Raw genomic sequence first — 16,710 nt, forward strand, 5'->3', positions numbered from 1 at the left:
TCTATTTGAAAAGTGTCCTGAGATTAACTTCTGTTATGAATTGGCGCTATACAAATAAAATTGAATTGAATTGAATCAACACATTGCATTTCAGCATGAAAAAACCTTGATCCCACGACAGATGGAGCTGTCAATGAATTTTAGATTTGTTTTTGAGTACTTTAAGAACTTCTCATCCATGTTGGCATTAAAGCTGAGGTTCAAATTGGATTCTTGTTCGTGGAACTGAGAAAACTTTAGTGCCATAAGATCCATTTAGTAGCTGTTAAATTTGCCTTAAAGTTAGGAATTTACAACTACATGACAACTAAGCAAACTTGTGATGTGACTGAAAGCTCCAGAACAGCTACTAAGAACAAAATATTTGTGGTTCAACTGTTTTCTCAACTGTTTCCAAGATCAAGAGTTAACTTTGGACGTTTGATTGAAATTTTGTTATACAAAAACTAAGATATAACATATTTACACCCATAATACATTTATAAGGGCAAATAAATTCTGAAGAGCCTTGAAAATGTATATTGAGTGTATTTGAGTGTGTTTAGTATTTACTTGGTAAAGCATACAAAGCATCTGTGACACTATTAAGCAAAAAATGTTATGACTGCTTGTTGATTTCACTCATTAATGCACCTCAATACTGACAAGAGATCCACTTCAAATACAGCATGCATTATGAAAGACTTGACATCATAAAGACAAAGCTTGTGCAAAATAGGAGTACATTTGGCTAATGTTTTGGACACTCAGCACACAGATTTTAATTCAAGGCATGGAGGAGATTATAGTATATTGCTGTTGCCGCTGGAAAACCTTTTAGCTCCTGTTTTTCATTTTCTTGAGTGAATTAATAGTTTACTTCGTCTTCTGTGCCTTCAAGCTTGTATCTTTGGTTGTTTGTACCAGCATCTAATGCATAACAAAAAAGCACCAATGCCCAAGCCACTTAACTAACCCCCTTGCCTTCCTGTTCTCTCGCTCCCATTCTTTGGCTTTGTTTTTCTGTGTGTCCACTGGAGTAAACCTTATGCTTAAGCTAATGGCTTTACCCACTTGAACAACAGGGGTCAGCAGCTGCCTAAATACATCACAATTACTCCTTATTCAATTAGTGCACTTTGAGACCGCTGCACTGAGCAAGGCCAAACGCACACAGGCAAGATCTGAATGTGCCTACATGAGCACATGAGCAACCAACTGCCAATGAAGACAGACACACGCACAAACAAGCAGAAATAAAATGGATTTCAACCACACCGAAACTCGACTCTCTTCTGTTTGTGCGTTTTGCAGTCAAATGCATTCTGTGTGTGCAGTTGTAGCTAGCTACTGAGCTAATGAAGTTCCATTATTTGGCTTGAAATTCTTACTTTTTATTGTACCCAGCTGTTTTTACATGAGCATCTTGTAAAAGATCGTCTTGAATGGCGACATCAATCCACACTGCTTCAACATGTGGGATAATGCAAAGCTTCACAGACCTCCCGTGCCTCAAAAACAATTTGAGACAATTTCAGGGGAGGCGTTTTAGCAACCAGTCAATCCCAATCCATCCACTTTGCTCATATTGACTTGCGAGTGATTTTGCACATGCATGTTTTCATTGCGTCAAGGCTGAGAAATCCTTATTTAACCTGCCTCCTTCTACTCCATCACTATCTCCACTTCATGACTGAAGTGGACTTAATGGATGAAATCAAACCAATGAAAGGCAGTCACAGCCAGCTGGATGATGTATAGGAGTACATGAGCTGCCAGGAATACGAGACCATCACAGCCAAGGTCAGTTTGATAGCAGTGGAATAGGAGAACACGCAGATGGCCTCACACACGCGTGCCTAAAACCTAACACACAAATGCAAATGCAAGTTAAATGCACACACACACAGATGTATACATCAGATATATCAAGACAAGCATGCACCACTTGAGTATTGATTTAAGATTCAATACTCAAACACACTCACATGCCTTATGTGTATCGCTGGGAAGGAAAGAGAACCAGTGAAAGAAAAAAGAGAAAGAGAGAGGAAGAAGTGTAATCGGAGATCTTAGCGGTGAGAGCCTAACAGTGGTCCTTTAAGAGCCTGATTCATGGTGATGCTGTGTAATATCTGGTCGACAACGCTATTTCCTGCACCATTACATCACAGTGCTATTTTTCAAAAACACGGCGGAGTGCATCCATCACTAGTTATCAGGTATTGTGTTCACAGGACAATTTCTATGCTATAACATTACTACCACTCTCCCTCAAAATACATAGGTGTGCATACTTGAGTGATACTAAAGAAATGGGTTCTCAGCTCATTGTTTTATGATATGAGGGATCAAAGGCCGTTGGTGCCACTGAAATACATAACCCGTCTTTTAGAATGTAAAGCAGTCTATACATCATGGGACCAGGATAATATCTAGAGCATTCAGCTGTATTAACTGCATTACAGCCTGTATGCTATACCTCAACACAGACAGAAGAGTGTAGGTCATTGAGTGTCAGGTAATAATAACTAATGCAAAACACATTTTTTGCCACGCTAGCAGAACAGCTCTAGGAACTGCAATATCAGTCAACTTTTGTCCAGAGTGGAATATCTCAACAAATACTGGATGGACATTCATGGTCACTAGAGGATGAATCCTTATGATTCTGGTCCCCTTAGTATTCCTCTAGCACCACTTTGGTTTATCACCAAATACCTGCCAAACTAATACATTTTGATCATTCACAGCTGTACTTTTAGTGCTATTTAGAAAGTAGAACATGTTAACCCTGCTGATGTTAGCATGTTGCTATTTTGCACAAAGGACCAGTGAGGTTGACTGCAGCTTCACTGGGCCACAAGCAAGGCTGTCATGCCAATCAACAACAAAAGTGTTATTGTGTGTGTTCTTGAACGCTATTATATTAATTGTAAGAATCCATATAAATTCAGAGACACAAAGTTGTAGCGTGACTTCTCAGCCTTCCCAGCCGTGAAGACAGTTTGGCCAGCCAAGTCAAGAATTGTGCTTACACGCTTGCAAATTATTCGCACAATGATTTCTGTACTGTCCTGTTTACTTCAGACAACATGGTAATGAACCAATACAGAAAAAACACACAAATAAATTGATGAATTGAAATTGATTCAGATCAGTTTCCCCATGGTGGACGATCAATACACCCAGTAACATTTTAAGCTGTAATGCTCCATACACAGTCACAGCACTTAAATGCGCATGGATGTAGCATGGTTATTGTATAGCTTGTAAGTAATACACACACAGTAAGTATTACTTACCATAAATACAGCTTGAGGGCAGTGCAAATATCCTCTGCAATGCTCTCTTAAGGTTGCAGGCTTTATGTCTGCTAGGCATCTGTGTTTTAGCTGGTGGCACAAAACAGTTGCATAAAAGAAGCATTGGTGGCAGGTCCAGCCTTTGCTACAGTATAACATGAGACTGCTGAATCTTTTGTGAAATGCAGCACTCTTTTAAAGCTGGTTTCAATTCTGGCATTTGTGTGAGCACTGCGAGCCTAAAGGTGCTTTCAGATAGAAACTGAAGCAAAACATAGAAATGGTGTGAATACGCATATGGTCAGTGGAAAGACGTGAATTGTAGTGAAAACAGGTCCAATTTCATCCATTCCTTACATTTTTGATACCGGCTTTTTCTGTTAAAGGTTGGAGGGGCGTCACCTTGAATGAAACACTTTAACTTGAGCATAAAAATGTGAGGTTATCCTGGCTCATGCAAGAAAAGGAAAGGAAAGTGAAAAGGTAAGACACACACACACAAACAAATCGTGTCTTTTTTGAAAGCAATAGTCTGTTCTGTCAGGGTCCATTGGCTAAAAACACAAGCAGCAAAAAACACTCCAGTGATAAAATTTACTAGAACACAGAGAGATGAGACTCAAGCCCGCCTTCACAGCCAAATCCATACTGTGCATTATTGAGTTTCAAAACATCAGGGGAGGAAATATTGGGATTTACAGGCGCCATTAGGTGCTATAACAAAATCAAGGAGTGTGTCATTAACTAATAGTTCACAGCTTATTTAACCCACAATCCTCAGTGTTTTCTGCAGCTGCAGCGGATCACACGCTCAATCCAAACAAAGCTCCAAGGTTTGTTTGGAAATGTACTGACAAACCAGCCTCTCAGCAAGGTCTCACTGTGATTACAGAGCTCTCATACACCCAAACAAACCACTCCAGGGTTAAAATGACTGCTGCAAACCAAATAGGTGTGAAAATGCCTGAAGAGGTGTTGGTTGTACAGTACAGCAATGTCTTCCGTAACACTGCACTGAACAAGCCAAAGCTTTCTTGTATTTTTCTTCCTCAGCATCTACCGCAGGATAGGAACGACGGCTTTTCTTAGAGTCACAAGTGCAGATTTTCTTTTCTGTGGTGTGTTTTTATCCTCTCAAAGGCACAGGCGTGCTTGATGTTAATAAAATGATACCATTTATTTCACCACGCCATCCAAACTGCCACAGCGCATTGATACATCCCCCCAGTTGGAGGCATAAAGACGAGGGTGAGATACGTTCCATTTCTGTCCAAAAAAAACCCCCATTGCATTGATCTATCCTGTCGTTAAAAATACACTTTAATCTCCTACAATAGGGAAAGCACTAGGAAGATTTGGTGTTTTTAATGTACTCATTCAGATAGAAACTAATACATGCACATGTTTTGATTTAACAATCAGGCCCTGCTAAGACCAACTCTGCCAAATATACTCTGATTCACAATAGTGTATCTTCCTGTCTCATTCACACACACATACACACAAGCAGACATCCACATAAACCCACACACATTCACACCCTCACAAAACCTCAAGATATTTGAACTTTGATCGTATCATGAGGAATTCTGAGCAGACTGTTTGGATAAGGATAACCTCCGTATGTGTGCTTGTGTGTGGTTTTGTTATTATTCTGCAATTACAAAGTGCTCCATGTTTGAGATCATTAAAAATTCTGTATACATTACTTTGCACCATTTTTCCGACCAAAAATAACTACTAAGATTGAATCCAAACCTTGCAGGCTGTAATTGGTTTCCATTCATCTTAATATGCAAAGAAAAATAAGTTGCAGTGAGTTAAATTTGCTTTGGATTGCTAATTTATCTACTGTTTACATAAGTAAATGGCATACACAAATTGTAGTAATAGCTGTGGCCCTTAGCAGTTTGTTGACCTGTAAATGATTTGCAACAGATTGTTTTGTTGGTCTTCCCATATATTCTAGGTTTGCTAAGAATACTGTGTGAATGTGCAAGTGTGTTCAAACTATTTTAAGCTGTTTGAAGTCCATGTGGGAGCAGAGTGAGTGTACAATTAGGAACAAACTAAGCCAAACCATGAGGGATGATAACCTTAATCAGCATGAATATTTTAGAATCAGAATGTACTGTAGTTCTCGTGCAAAATACTTAAGTTAAAAAAACTCAACTGTTTTCATGAATTCAGGAAAATGTGACAAAATAAAATAAAGTAATGTAAAAGTAAGGCCAAACTGAGATGACTAGAAAGATCATAGAAAAATTCTGAGGCTTGTAGGAATCAAGGCGCTCAGAAATGATTTATTTTCATAAGGGGCTCTCTAGGGGGGAAAAAAAATGAATCATGAATTGGGAAAGGGGCAATGAATATTTTATTTAAACAGTCTAAATTGGGTCAGGCTGTTTTATATTACAATATATGACAGACAGACAGCGACAGTAATGGACTGAAATACAGTGGTAGGGAAAGCAAAAGCACATAAGACTGACAGAGACAGAAAAAGAGAAGACATGAAGAAACACAATTTCTATTCAAGTGTCCAGACACCTTTAAGTAAACCTTTGAAATGTTAGAAAATGCAAATACATTATTAGCTGCACTGCAGTTCATAAAAAGGAATCCTGGCACATAACTACTTTGAAACATTCACAATTACAGACGGTTTGATATGTTAGCCTAACATTTGAGGCTAGATTCACACATTTGCATATTATAGTATAATGAAACAGTATCACTGGACTTAATTGGTTGCTTTGGGGCAATGGAATAAGCTGTGAACACAACACTGACACATCACCTTATAAAGATAATACTGACTTGTTAAATGCTGCCTACATAACAAGCAGCTGCATTAGGAGTTGGGTTTCTGGCCCTTGATAAATGGAAGTTCAATATTCTGTTTTATTTTGGCACTGTTTTTGCTCTCTACCAACACCTGGGGGAAATATCTGGCTTTTTAGCTGCTAAATGCGCCACTCATTGACAGTATATGATTAGTGGACAAAGACTGCGTCTGTGAAGTGAAGCAAAAATTGACGTGTCTTAAACCTGCATGTCCAGCAGGGGGCAGCTCCATGGGTTGCAAAAAAGAAGTCTGATAAAATTGCTTATTGCTCATGGGAATTGACCCTGCTTCTTACTTTATTTATTCACATTGTAAACAGTTTCCCAATAAGTTTATGGGCTCAATCCATACAGCATGATGTTCATTTGGTAAATTATGGTCTCATTTAGGGTAAAATAGACAATAATGGCTACCTTTTGATTAACAAGTCATTTTCAGAGTCTATCCAGCAAAAAGCACGAAACTCAGATCCAAATTTCAAACTAGGCAGTGCTGATCAAATATGAATCAAGATTCTGTTACTGCATTGCCAATTTCCATGCTAAAATCTCTTCAGAAACATATTTTAATGTACTGTTTATATGTAATTTGAGAACATGACGAGCTGCCACTGCTTCCTGCTACGGATGTTTTGAAACAAATTTAGGTGATAATTTTGTCTAGGTTCATCACTGCAAGCAAAACCTCTCATATTACACAGTCATTTCATACATTATTATGAAAAATATCAAATATAGCAGCATTAAATCTAAAGCTTGATTACTGTGTCGTGTAAAACCTGAAACACCCCCAAATCTGCACCATGGGCTGAAGAAAAGATGCCTGTGGCATGTTTTAGTCCATCCATCTAACTCCAATCCTGCTTTGTGTTACATTTGGCAATCTACCCCGAACAGCACTCTGTATTTATTGTATTTCTGTATTTTCCACTGTGTCTCCACTCTGTTGTTGTAAAAAAACACCATTAACCAGTTTAACTTTCACCTCGTTGTCTGTGATTGGTCACTTTGGGAAAAGTGACACAAAATTGCTCAGAAGTGGCTGTACCAAATAAGGCTAAGTGCTCTGAAGAAGGTGCCTAATGGACACCCTTGAGTTGAGAAAGGTTGACTTTCACTGAGTGGGACTAAGTCCCCTTCCATAACTGTAAGAGCTGTCAACAATATCACATTATTTTATTTTCATTTATGCAAAAGAGCAATAAACTGTTTATTTCAGGGAGCCACATTAATTTATATGTGTATATATATATATATATATATATATCCTTTTTTATACAAAGTAGTTCACAAATTGACAACTTCAATTCACTCACTCCTGTCCCTCCCCTACTGGCTGTTGGAAGCATTGCAGTGTCTACTGACTGCGGGATCATTCACTCGCCTCCACTCCTGCAGAACTGTGTGGGGAGCTCAACATCTGACACCGTGTGACACTATTGGAGTAACAAACCTACGGCGTACATCACTGCTGATATGCGTTTGAAATTTGTAAATTAATTAGCTATTTGTGTATGTCGGCACAGTTATGTTAGCCTGGATATGTCCATGTTATGCCAATAAAGCACGTTTGATTTGAATGGATGAAGAAAGAGAGCGGGAGGGAGAGATAGAGAGAGGTAGGAGGATGACAAACAGTTTCCATCATCCTCCTCGAGGCAAGAAGAGGCTGCATGCTTACATAAGAATACACACACAAACACACACACAGCACATATGCATCTCCACACACACTAAAAGACCTTGTTTTTGTTTGTTTATATGCAGATCAGTTAATGGGGTTGGCCTACGGAGCAAAGCATTGTGGGAGGGCATGGCAAACATATTATTGCATTAGCTTGTAATGACACATTGTTGGTTTTACGTGCGTGTTGGTGTGTGCCGTCTGAAAATAGCCACACACAAACGTGGAATGTGGAAGCATGAATCTCTGTCTCTCTCATCTCTGTGCCCGTCTATCTCTCATCTTATTTCCTACTGTACTGCACGGACAGCTTCCACAGCAGAGATAGAAAGAAGTATGTCAAGGAGAGACACTGTAGTTAAAAATCAAGAAGCAATCATCTTTCATCTTCCAAACAATTAAGAATAAAACAGCTAAATCCTCTGGGAAAGCAGAGTGTGGCAAATCTCACTGAGAGGATATTTCTTGCTGGAAGAGCGGCTTCTCTTTCCGAAAGGTTTACCCAACCCACTGCTTGCCCTTCACATGTCAACTATTGACTTTTTTTGTGTTGGCGCAGAAGCAATCAAACAGCTACAGTCTCTAACGTGCATTCAAGACAATCCCCAGCAGCCCCTGTGGTTCTGAATGTTTCCTTGAACGTGGATTACTTCAGTGTTATATTTTTGTCTAACTAGATTTCCACTTGAAAGAAGGTCCAACCAGACATTCAATTTGCACAGATGAGGGCAACAATCTGGTTATTTGAGACTGCTACTACCAATTCATATTTAGTTCTAAAATTCCTTAATCAGATAAAAAAACAAATTAAGTGTAATCATCCTAAAATAGATTACAAAGAGTTACCTTTTCCCCATGCAGTGCAGGTAATGTTGCACCAGAGTCAAACTACATTCTTTTCAGGATCAACATCTATGCCATTATTTAATATTCCCTGTCTGTATGATGCTTGAAAGCACTGTTATGTTCTGGCTAAAGACAGTTATTAGAGAAGTCTGTTGGAGATGCTCGATGCAATTAAAAAAGCACCCCCTGTTTTAGCCAATCAGAATAATAATTTGCTAAATGGCACCATTACTAAGTTATGACATTTTACAGAGGACAGACAGGCATGTTACATGGGCCTTCCAGATTGTTATTTTTATAGCTGTGAGGACTAATGGCAACAACTATTTACTAACTAATTAACAATTACTTTGCACATACTTTGCATTGCTACTGTGGGAATAGTGTACTACCACTATTACACAGCCAATAAAACTGAAATTATTACACAGACAGGTGTTGGTTTGTTTTTTTGTCGATTTTGTTGTTTTGCTTCATTTTATGGTTTCATTTTGATTTCTATTCACCTTTTAACTGGGAACCACACAACACTTTGTTTGGTAGTTTTTCAAATATAAATAATGGACAAATACTGAGTTTACATATTAAAACATTTAAGTTAGCCACTTGGAGAAACCCAGGTAAAAAAAAAGTATTGTGTAACAGCGTACAGTCTCAGACAGTCTCTCCTGGAAGGCATTCATTGTGCTTGGCGTGTGAATAATCAAGTGCCACAAATAGTCGGGCCATGAAGGTAAAAAGAGAGATCCAAGGCTGGTCCAATCACTGTGTGAAGTGGGAGTGAATGTTGATTTTGTATAGTTACATAAATAGCCAGACAAATCCCCAATCCAACCGAGTGTTCTGGCCCTTTAAATGGTTAACTACCGTCCAGTGTTTCCTCCCCTCTTTTCTAACTTATATTGTAGTCTTTTCCCCTGAACATTATATAAAAAATAGTTCATATCTTAAGATCGAAAATACCCTAACCTTTACATTAGCGTTCATTATAATCCAATCACATTGTGTGTTTACATTTTGCCTTGTTTTCTTAACTGTAACCAGGTACTCAGTAAGGGTACCTTTTTCTCATTTCCACATAACTCAATAATGACCACCATTATTCCTTAATTCACAGTCATTATTTAGTAATTAGCGGGCAGTAATTTACCTTAATTCTCTAGGGGTAGTCAGTCAGAGCACAATATCGACAGCTCCATCAATAGTCTGAGCTCCGCACTGACAGCTATCATTGATAGAAGAAGAAGGCTGATGGTTAAGAAGTATTCCACTTCACCCTTCTTCCAAGTTAGTACCTCCTCTACTCTCTACACACTAGCAGACATCTCTCCAAAAACAGCTACCTTCAGTTTTTCCTCCTAGCATTTATATTTCAGCCCAAATTAATACTCCGAAGGCAACAATGCCCTGACCTTTACACTTCTAAAAATTAAGTGCTCGTGGTGTTGGTGATCTGGGACTTAATCTTTATCCCAGGAACACCTCCAGAGGATTTTTCAAATTCTGGCTCCATTCATTGCTATTTCTTGACACCAATAAGAACATCCCATCTAGGCTAAGGAGGCCCCATTTAACCACAGTGAGGCACCAGAAGATGGATATAGGGGATGACTAGGATGGTAGGAATAGGACTGTTTCCAACAAAAAGAGACTAAACTGGTCGCTTTAATGTGGCCTTTCTTTACAACCAGTTGTTTACAGTAGTAATCTAATCGAGTGCAAAGAAAACCAGTCGAGTGCTATTTCCCAAAAGCATCTTAGGGCTAAAATGATGGTAAAATCCACCTCACGGATCTTCTTAAGATTACGAGGTGTTTCCCCAAAGCACAGTATCTTAGTCTTCATCTAACAGCATCGTAAAAAGGCTCTGGAGGCTGCAGGAGGAGCGGCAAACTGCAGTACATGTTTCATTGAAATATTTAAAGTATTTCGCTCATTTTTCATCCTTGTCCTGATGCTCTGCTTTTAATTGCCATATCTTCTCTCTTTTTATTTATTATGCGTACATCTACATTATAGTAACAAGAGTATAGGTTTAATATAGAAATGATGATAGAATGATATCCACAACTATAGAATGTCACTGCTTGGTTTCAGAGAGTAACGCCTGACTGCATTGAGCAGCTACGTCAATCCACATTTACTTTCTTAAACTTTCCTCTACCCAGTAACATGAATCATGCAGGGCAGGGGGCTGAAAGCTGACTGCACATTAAGCTTTGCTTTCCTACTGAATGATTCCAGGCATAAAAGTGTTTCTTTGTGTCCTTAACACATGCACTTTGTGATTTATGTATTTTTGATACACAGCTTGGCTTACAGACAGTAAAATGTGTTGAGCTGCTTTAAAGTATACTCAGCATTCTCATCAGCACCATGGAAAGAAGACATTAGGAAGCTACGTGTGCACTCACTCATAAGTGCCGCTTTGGAAAATGCCTAATAATGTGAGTGTTGATGGAAATGTTCTCCAAAAACACTCTTAACCTCAGAAGATTGGCTGTTATCTGGAAACAGGCCCCAGATCTCTGGTAAGTATAAAAGGGAAAAGTATAAAAGTGACTCTGGGTAGCAGCCAACTAAATGTCTAAAATATAAATGAAAATGCACAGCCAAAACAAAAAAAATCCGACCCAGAAGACCCAGCGTCTCTGCTTGACTAAACCGTGAACTCCATGGGACTTGCCCCCAATGTATCCTCCATCCTGTTGTTATCAAAGTTACTAAATAAAGACTTTTTATATCTTTTTACCCCCCCTGTGAGTCCAGCCGGAGGATGTACTTTAGACATGGTCAAGTTTGAGGCAGACTATGAAACTGCTGGTCCCAAGCCAGCCCACTGCGATGTTTACTTCCTGAAAATAGCTGTATTGACCTTGTAATTTTCAACCGAGCTGCTCAATAAGAAATGAGACACGAGGAGTGGGAGAAGAGAGGGAGAGACAGACAGAAAGGGACAGGTAGAACTGTGGCGTGCAGGCGGTATGTCGCAGGGGACACTGTATTTGTGTGTGTGTGTGTGTATGGGGCGGGGGGCTGGATTAAATAATTTACACTGATCCAAACATGAGCACACGCTTTTATTATTTACACGAAGCACATTTAACACACATTGAATGTATTCGCTGTTGGAAAAAGTAATTCGAAAAGAATTACCATGAATTTTTAAGAATCGCTGATGTACACAGCAACATAGAGAAAAGGACAAGAAAGAAAGAAAGTAAATCACAGTGTCACAGTGAGAGACATGGAGAGTAAGAGAGAGCAGCTATGTGGGGAAAATATTAAACTTGCATAAACCTCAGTGTTGACCATGCTCCTTGATGTCCCATCCTGTCAAAGCAATAAAAATAGGACTTCAAAGTGAACAGGAGGGGGTTGAGGTGAGGTCAACTGCTGTTTTCCAGTACCCCCCCCCGCGCAAACCGCCTACCATACATGTGCATGTATTTGGACATGCAAGTGCACACTCTCCTCTGTCCACAACTACAGCCAAGGTGGCCTTGAGCAAGACTCCAATATTGCCATTCCTGCCCCACTGAAGCTGCTCAGTAGCTTAAAGTAGCAGACTGAGGTTGTACAGTAGGCAGCTGTCAGGTGTCAGTGTGTGCTGAATTCCATGAATGTAAAGCAGGGTTTTGCTGGAAAAGATCATGAATATATGTATTTATTATACAAAAAAATCTGTATTGTATGTAATCTTGCACTTTTCTCAAACTACAGTGTACTTAAAAAAAATACATCAAATAAGATTATATTGATTGCAGGAGCAATGGAAGCAATGGAAGCAGAGGAAGTGCGAGATAAAATTAAAAAAAGCAAAACATGATTCTAATCCCAAAAGTAGTCCATTATATTAAAAAAAACCAATGCAAAATGATTGTAAAGATTTACCGCTTAAGCTGACAATTTATCTAAAATATAATCATACATTCACAGAGAAAGGGAACTACTTTACACATTTTCTATCATTGTAATTCCCTAAACATTTGGACTGTGTCAACATGTGTCTTCACATTTAGCCAGGAGCAGCCTTAAGTCCAAGCTGAGCAAACATGGCTCCTAATTCTTTCCTGGCTCTCTCCCTCTCCTCCTGGGGAGACAACACCCACTGGGCTGGTCCCACTGATCTGGTGCTGATTCCCCCCCCAATGCCATGATCAAAATCTGACCGGAGCCATTGGCAAGAGTTTTGGTTTTAGGTGATAGTTATTAATGAATTACTGTGAATTGATTAGCTGGATGCTCGGGGCATACAGAACCTGCAGATGGATCTACATACATATCTCTGTTGATACTCAAGGAACCCCTTCAGCTTTAATTTAACATGCTGCAAAGACTGTGCAGTTTTTTACACCAGTTAAAAAGTTAAATTAAAGTGGGTCTCAACTCAAGAGGGAACTTTTATTATTCATTGCAGGTCATTCAAGTCAATCAGTTTTAATGAACATAAACTACTCTTTTGCAAAACTTCAAGATGGAGGCAGGAAATCTGCAGTTTCATCAATTATACACTAAAGCCTCATGCTGCTAAATTGAGAGTGAATGATTTCATAAACATAGAGTATAAATAGGAAATAAATAATAAAAATGATTTTGATTGAGTTCTTAGTCAGAACCTCATCCACTCCCTGTTGACTAGCTTCCATCAATGGTAATGTCATCATTTTCCATCCAGTTATAGTTTGTTTCTTTGTAAGGGCATGTGTGTTTCTCACTGTAATTACATTTGGGTCTAGTGGTAGATGTGTGAGGTTTGTACCATTAGGAAGAAATTGATATAAATGAGAGTACTCAGTTAACTGGGTGCACTTTGATACCTGAATCTGACACATGCAACCCAACACATATGGAAAGATGCTTGTTTGTGTGCGTTTAGGTGTGTGTGTGTGTGTGTGTGTGTGCATGTGCCATGTTGCCTTTAATGTGCCAGAGACTTATCAAGAGCCACTGGCTAATCACCACAGTATCTAGGTTAAATACAGATCACTACTGTATGTATGTGTGTTTCTGTGTGCACTTGTTTGCAGGTGTGTACACATGCAAATATACACAAATAATCTACACATACATAACTAGGCTAAATACAGCTTGTGTGTGTGTGTGTGTGTAAGGTCTGAGTGCATGTGTGTGTATTATCCCTTGCATAAAAATACCTGCATACCGCTGTGTGTGATCACTTCATAATACCTGGGAGTGTGACTAATCTAAATTTATCCATCAAAAGCTACTTGTCACTTCACAGTCAGAGAATCATTCAATGGCTAGTGTGAAAGATGATGTGAAAAGTCTGTGTAAATGTGTGTATGTAAAATATAGAAAGCTGTAAAGCGATTTCTCAGAAACATTACAGATTTATCTATAAATACACCTGCTTAAACATGTCACAGATAACATTATATTCTGAATTTCAGTCTCAACGGACATCCCTCATAACTGAGGGAGGAGGATTTTGTACACTTTTGGCACGGTGGAGTAATGTTTTCTTCGAACAGTGTTTGTTTACACTGAATTTAATTTATGAAAGGCTCTTGGATGAAGAAAAATAAGGAAATCGCAGCTCTTCCACCATGTGTTCCTAAAAAAACAAACCCAAAAAAAATCCCATTGTGTGATTCTCTTTGAAACTATGTTAAATCAAACCCCATTAGCTGGGGCTGTTCTGGTTCAAAACAATGACACTGTTGGTAGTCATTTTGTTTTGGTTCAACAAAGGACAACAATTTTTTAATATGAGCTGTACCGACATGAGGCCGGTCCCCAAGAGATAAGAATGCTAGAGAGAGGATCAAATTTGAATCACCAGTGTAGTGTATGAATGCTGTGTGTGTGTGTGCCCCACAACTGGAGCTTAAATCTCAATCTGTCGACCTCAAAGGGCCACAATTACTGACACACTGTGTCTCTGAAAGCTGGTAACTGTATTCACCTCGTCTGTAAAGCAGCTAAAACATTCAGTGCTCAATAAAATGTGAGCGTTTTAGTTATTTTAATTCTGCTGAAGTTAAACATTACTGCTATGGTATAACAGCAGCCATGTCTTGCAAAGTACAGACTGCTAAGACTATAGTAGCAGAGAAGAGCTCCCCACGGTGCTGAAGACACAGCTATTGCTTAGCACAGGGATGTCAGTGTACCACGGAGAGCAGAGAGCCTTCATGTTCTTACTCCATTCAAACAAATACAGAAGAGGGGAGTCTCTGTGGGGCTATCCTTCCACACTGTGTCGTTGTCCATATGTACAGGGACTGACCCCAGATAAAAACCACCTGGCAGGTTGTAGCACATGTTTCTCTACGGTAACCATCACTGGTTAAATTGATTGAGAGCAAGTTGACATGAGAAACATGATGGATGATAATGACAATGATTTTTGTGTGAGAGGGCAGACCTAATGTCACTACATAGTGTAAGATACGGTTGTTAAAAGTGGCCTCTAAAGTCGGCTATTCTTGGGGTTTTTGTGAAAATAATGTGGAACACGTGGTCAGCGGCCTGTCACTTGATTATTCACATGGAAAAAGGCAACAAGCAGACTTATTACAATAATTGTAACTTGAATCTAAAAGGATGGGTATATTCGAATTCTGATCTGGGAAGGGCATCTTTTACAAATTCTTTGTTCTGACTGGTTGCGCCACAGTGCCACCTGTCTATGGAACTACTGAAGCACCTACATCTACACCACAGATGCACCACAAGCAGGCTGGCAACTTCTCAGAGGATGGTGGATTCTCAGATCGAGCTGTGCATGCTCACACAGAAGAGGCATCCTAGGCCTCATGGTATCATTATTCCAGTCTGCTACACTGGATCTAGTGTAAATGTGCCTGGTGAAAAAGGGCCTCTGGGATCTAAGGCTGAGCCTCAGCAGCTCCCTATGGCCTATGGTGGTTGCCTTCAGGCGGTTATGGTTAGCCCTATGCTTATGGGAGAGCAAAGAGGAAATTGGCAGAGGATGTGCAGTGGAGCCAGTGATGCATCTTCAATTGGTGATGGCGGATCCCTTCCTGACAGGATGTAAGACAGTGCACAAAGGGCAGGGAACACTTGGCCCAGGGGTAGCCCAGTATATCAGTGCGCTGGAGCTATGGGAAATACTGTTATCCTTCTGCAAAGCATCTTACATCAACGGGGAAGCGGTTTCCCTTGACCCTCTCAGCTAAAAGTCCCGGCCCGGGCGGGTGACTCCCAGGAAGTTGCATTTCTTCCCCAACATCCAAGACTGTCCACGGCCCATTGGTACCAGTAATTTCAACCAGATGCTTGAATATTTGTTCCAAAATTGTCTTGCAAACAGTGTTAAAAAGACACCTACACTGATTCATTTACAGCAGACTGTTTTTCCTCTCATTATTACTCCTGAGCGCCATATGGAGCGTTCCAGTTTCAAAACAAAATAGTGTGATATTAACTCTAATTACCAATGAAAACTTGACATAGGGCTCTCACCACCCACTACATCAGTTTTGCTTGTTTACCAGATGAGAAAGTCAAACCGTAAACAGAATGTGAGAAAATGCTGTTGGAATCAATAGGTCAGTCGACACACACAGAGTAACAGAGACGCTGCAACTGCAACAAGTAAAGGATTAGACATCACACCACTGCTGACAGTACATATGCTGATTTACCAACCGCTGCTGGCAAATAGTCTCTAAACTAGAAGCTTTTCACAAAAAACACAACACACAGACAGATTCATATACACACACAAGTCATTAAGAAGGTGGAGGCAGCACATTTCCTGTTGAGGGACTTGACAACATATTTCTCCAATGAGTACAGTCCATATTTGGACAACCGCAGTGCACTTCCTGTCTTAATCTTCCGCAGACATCAGCAGTTAAGAAAGGCATGATGGGACAGATGGATGAAGAGAAAGGAGGGGGAATCAGGGATACAGTGGAACATGAACCCACCTAATCTCATTTTAAAATGTACATCTGTTGGTGTGTTTATTTATTTGTTTATGTAAAGATTAGCTTTACATTTGAGAACCCCTTTTCTCCCTCGACACATTGAAAGGCTTGCTGACCAAGGAAGGAT

The sequence above is a fragment of the Morone saxatilis genome, unplaced genomic scaffold (genome assembly GCF_004916995.1).
Source record: "Morone saxatilis isolate NCDOM2014 unplaced genomic scaffold, NCSU_SB_2.0 Contig3, whole genome shotgun sequence".
Taxonomy (NCBI): Eukaryota; Metazoa; Chordata; class Actinopteri; family Moronidae; genus Morone; species Morone saxatilis.